Source organism: Squalius cephalus, assembly GCF_949319135.1.
Source record: "Squalius cephalus genome assembly, chromosome: 14".
Classification (NCBI taxonomy): domain Eukaryota; kingdom Metazoa; phylum Chordata; class Actinopteri; order Cypriniformes; family Leuciscidae; genus Squalius; species Squalius cephalus.
In genome coordinates, this window is record NC_137135.1 from 10,847,265 (window position 1) to 10,852,785 (window position 5,521).

The following is a 5,521-nucleotide window of genomic DNA, read 5'->3' on the forward strand; positions in this document are numbered from 1 at the left end:
TTCTGTTGACTGTAAGTAATTTTGCAACTTGCCAACTGACTCTCATTAGAGTATTAGTAGACTGTCTGCTTAATATCTGCTAGCTCTTTATTGTGATGGTCCTCCAACAGACAATCTACTAACTATAAGTAACTTGCAAGTTCATGTCAACTTATTCTAACCCTAACCCTACCAGTCTAATTATACTCTACTAACACTCCAATGAGAGTTAGAAGACATGTAGGTGCAACATTACTTATAGTCAACAGAATGTGTTAAAGAGACCATCAAAATAAAGTGAAACCCTTACATTTTTATTTAATATTAATAAAAAATATATATTTAGAGACACGCTAAATGTTACTTAATTCATGTCAATATAATATAATAAATTGGCATTTTTCAACTCAATTTCACCATAAACAAAAGCTAAATTTGCAATAAAATGAAAGTTGTATGAAAGGTAAATGTTTAATTTAGTTTACTAAATATAAATAAAGATAGGAATATTCTCTCCAAAGACTTTACTTAATGCTTGTTGTAATGTCTCCTACATAGTTTCTGTTAATAAACATAATCCATATCAGTTGATATTCACAATGACATTTATAGACATTAAACAAAATAGCAAATGATAATGTATACAAACTTCTTTTGAAGCATTACAAATCACAAAATCATAATCCCCTTTATATCCCCACTTTTTCTGTGGCTGTGTTAGAGTTTTCAGGCTGTGTTAGAAACCTGGAAAATTCTGCCTTCAGAGGATGCTTTACAAGGAAGGAAGGCATCAAGGCACGTCCAAATCCAATGTTAGCTTCACTTTCTGTCTCCTGAGTACCTTCATCTGATCAATTTTTTTAAAAGGCAGTATAGACTTATCCTTCGCTACCTTTGATATACCACAATCCTGTGCTAAAAATCAAATATGGTGCCTGAAAGTTGCGGTTGGTGGTCAGTTTGTGTGTAAATGCACATTTTTGACTTACTTTTTCCATATTTTATGTTATTTCTAGCGAGAACTATAATGACTATTATATAAATATTCACTTGCTCTATTTTGTTGTAGATCATTAAACCGTTATGCTGCCTCAGATCTCTGTCCGAAATCATGATGTACCTTTAAGCGCAAACGCATGCCTGTGAAGTCATTGCATGATAGGGCAGCGAGGCAACAAGTCACTGCCTAAGCTTTCAGTCACAGCCACAGTCAGAGATGGTCCTTTTATTGGGAGATAGGAGGGTCTGTTGTTGGGTCTGGTGATACGAGTTTTGTCATAAAGAAACTCTAACATGCAATTACTTCACTTCCTGTTGTATAAATCAGTTTTTATTCTTCTTCTTCACAAATTGTCTGCTCTAATAATTTAGCGGCACCGCACAGTACATTAAAACTTGAATTTTGGGGTATAAATAACTGCTAGATTGCCTGGTTATCTAGATGAGTAATATCAAGCAGGGAACACAGAAGTCTTCCGATTGAATGGAACAAATGCTGTGCTCGAATGTCGAGGGTGCATATTTTAAATGACATTGTCTACCCAGAGGAGCTGAGGAAATCAAATTAACATAAGAAAAAAACAGAGACTGACTGAGGTATATGAGCTTGGGAAATAAGATCATTAATCTTCATGTATCTCCCATAGGAAATCAAATAAAACCAAGCGCTATTGTTTCCCACGATGCTGTAAAAGTTCTAGTGAATGTACTGAAAATAAGAAACAGTTTCCTGTCGATGTGAAGTCAGTGTTAACTGTCCCCAGAGTGGATTTTCAATAGGGGAAATTTCTGTACTATTACTATTGAAACTCAGATCCGCTGAGGTCTGTGTCATCGTTTTCAAATGATTTTCAGATATATTCCCAGCACATCAATATATTCTGCTCCCCATTTCCATTCCTATTCAATTAACATATACTAAATATTACATCAAGGAACTTTTTATTTTGGGCTAAGACTTTTACTTTGCGTAATAACTTTAAACTTGTGGTTGAACCTGATGACCAGAGCACAAGATTTTCTTTTTTTTTTTTTTTGCACCAATGAAGCTTTTGAATGACTCATAGTGCACTTTATGAGAATAAATATCATCCACCTACTGTTTGTCTAAAGATTTCACATATCGAAAAGCTGCTGTGTTTATTATGTTGTCTAGTCTATTTACCCAGGGCACAGTTGTTCAAAAGCCTAATCTGATCAGATTTTGGCTATCGGATTCGATCAAATCTTGAAAATTGGCTGTTCAAAAGAGAGAGAAAAAAACAAAGAAAACATTCTGAAATTTGATTAGATCACAAAATCCAATCTTGGTTTTGATCTGATCAAAGCATCAGTATGTGTTGTATGGCTGCAACACTTTTCAAACAATGCAATTGTTAGACAATGGAACAATGCAACAATTTGTAATAAACCTAGAAGGTTCGATCAAATTGTTGCGGCTAGAGAAATCTACTCTACAAAGCAAACAACACCACAGGAGTAGAAACAATAATCTTTATTTAATATAATTCATGCAGTCAGAGCCGGCCCTAGACCTTTGGGGGCCCTATGCAAAATTTGGTTGGAGGCCCCTCTGATCATTTTAAGACCTAAAGAAAAGCAATGACTACCTAATAACTATACGGTACATATTATTATTATTATTATATCTACTATGTTTGATGTCTAAAAGAAACAAAATTATGATACCACTGACTGAGCTGAGTGACAGTGCAAGACTGAACACACACTGAGGAACTTGCTGAATAAAAAGACTGATAAAGTGATTTTCACTGACCAAATATAATTTATTTGACAACAGAGTTTAAGAGTCACAAACTACAGCATATATATATAATTTATGTATATATTTAAATTATATGTGTATATATATATATATATATATATATATATATATATATATATATATATATATATATACACATATAATTTAAATTAAATAGAGCAAATAGAATAACATTTAAATAAAATATTATATAATATAATAAATAGAACATTCAAATGTTTGAATTTTTCAAATAAACAAAACAATAACATCTAAAACACCACAAACAAGATCAATAGTAACAATAATAATAATAAAAACAATAAGAATAAGGTAACATTTCAATAGAACTATTCAAATCCAAACTTATTTAGTACTTATGTATTTGTGTGCGTCTCCTTGGGAAAAAGTAAGTCTATTTCTAGGTTAAAATAAAACACAGAACTTACCAACATTGTTAGCTTCTTGAGTGACATGACTGTGTTGTGAACTAGGAATATATGTGGTTGATGGAGCTGCAATGACATAAAGAAAATAATTATATATAAAGGTAGAATTAATTTTTAAAATGCAGAAGGTTATCATTTTACAACCCCTTTATACTCACCAACAGCTGGTGCTTTGTTTACTGGTAGCATGTAACTTAACGTTACTTTAAAAGTGCTCCTGGACATAAGGAATAAATTAATGTTAACGTTAGCCCTTTAGTGTAGAAGCCAAACTGGGTTTATATTGCTGTTAAATGCTTTAACACCACATCGAATGATATAGGCATGATACTAAACCAATTTCATGCAGCAGCATGTTATTAGCATGTAAACACTGTAGGCAAGGCAAGGCAAGGCAAGGCAAGTTTATTTATATAGCACATTTCATACACAATGGCAATTCAAAGTGCTTTACATAGAAGAAATTAAAATAATAAAAGAAATAAGAATAATTAAAACAGTTTAGAAAAATAAAATAAAATACAGTACAAACAGTCGGACGAACATTGGCACAGTGCTCATTCAGTAAATGCACAGCTAAACAGAAGTGTTTTGAGTCTGGATTTGAATGTGACTACTGTAGGAGCACGTCTGATCTCCTCTGGAAGCTGGTTCCAGCTGCGGCTGGCATAATAGCTAAAAGCGGACTCGCCATGCTGTAGCATAATGAAAGTTAATACAAGCACGATTTTGGCTAATGTTAATATGAAGCAATTCCTAACGACTTTTGTTAGTGCAGATAGGTTAACGTTATCCATACAGGTATCGGAAAATTAGGCTTACATACCTTTATCTTCTTGTTTCTTCTCTTCTTCCAGTCTCTTCTTTTGACGTTTTTCATGGCCAGAAAGATGTTTTCTTTTCTTGTCAGACATCGTCAACGTCGGAGTCACTGTCTGACTGACCGACCAAGCGACAACAAGTGACATCATAGGGTCAAGACTCGCGGTCGCGGGAAAATTGCCAATCGCCATAATACATAAATAAATAACTACTATGCTTATGATGCCAGATAAAGAGCACTGTAGGCCCATTTCTTTTTATTTATTTATTTTATGTTACTTTTGATGTGGGCTTTTTTTTTTTCACCCACTAGCTAGCAGTGACTCTAGGGGGCCCTCTGCTGGTCACGGGGCCCTTTGCAATTGCAAAGGTCGCTTAGTGGCTGGGCCGGCTCTGCATGCAGTTACCAAACATGTCAGACTGGGTCAGGTTCTTGAAGTCCCAAACACAAATGTTAATCAGCCTGGGCGAACAACACCACGATGGAGCATGCTACACAGAGAACACCGCAATAAATAGGCTATACAAGAGCTAGCGCACACGCAATAAATAGGCAAAAGCTAGAGCACACACATCACCCCCGTAGGACACTGCACACTGCACACGTTCACAATGCACGTAAACTTCACACCCAAGACGCCATCAGACTACTACATAAGAATTCAGTTCATCATAACCCGCCCACCCCATCATGAAATAGCTATACTGCCAGGTTTAAAATCACACACACACAGTGGGGACTCTCCATAGACTCCCCTTACACTAACCCTACCCCTAAACCTACCCATCACAGAAAACTTTCTGCATTTCTACATTTTCAAAAAAATACAATTTAGTGTGTTTATTTACCCATTCCCCTCATGGGGACTGCTGGCTGGTTTCACATTGTTTCACACAGTGCACTTGAATGTTTCATTATGCTTTACCCATGATTCCAGCCATCTTGAAACTAATGCTGGATCCTATAGCCAGCATTTATCACTGTCTATAAGGTGTTCTTGTTACCTTGTTAATTTTTGGAGCAAATACCGTACATCATATGTGTGTTGACTTAACTTAAAAAAAAATCAGTAAATAAACTTCATGCTTAATCGAAAAAATTAAGTAATGTGGAATTGTCTATTTTTTTCAATTAAGCATTACGTTTATTTACTTAATAATTTGTAAAATAATATTCTGTGTTATTATATTATGAAATATTATTACAATTTAAAATAATGGTTCTCTTTTTTAATATACTTTAAAATGTAATTTATTTTTGTGATGCAAAGCTGAATTTTCATCAGCAAGTACTCCAGTCTTTGGTGTCTTATGATCCTTCAGAAATCATTCATAATTCATAATATTACTGTTTTTTTTTTGTTTTGTTTTTTTTAACTGCAGGCTTGATGAGCATAAGAGACTTCTTTCAAAAACATTAAAAATAGTAATGTTTCCAAACTTTTGACTGGTACTGTATATTATGTAAAAACAAACTTTTATTTTGGATGCGATTAATCGCGATTAA

The 5,521-nt window shown here is 34.1% G+C and overlaps 1 long non-coding RNA gene across 1 annotated transcript; it reads right to left on the minus strand.

The window, feature by feature from the left end:
- Positions 1-3,135: 3,135 nt before the first annotated feature.
- Positions 3,136-4,138, minus strand: LOC307171435. The gene is made up of 3 exons (XR_013823550.1): positions 4,019-4,138; positions 3,351-3,409; positions 3,136-3,258 (listed from the first exon to the last, which is right to left on the minus strand). It is a non-coding gene; the product is annotated as an uncharacterized lncRNA (long non-coding RNA).
- Between the last annotated feature and the right edge of the window lie 1,383 nt (positions 4,139-5,521).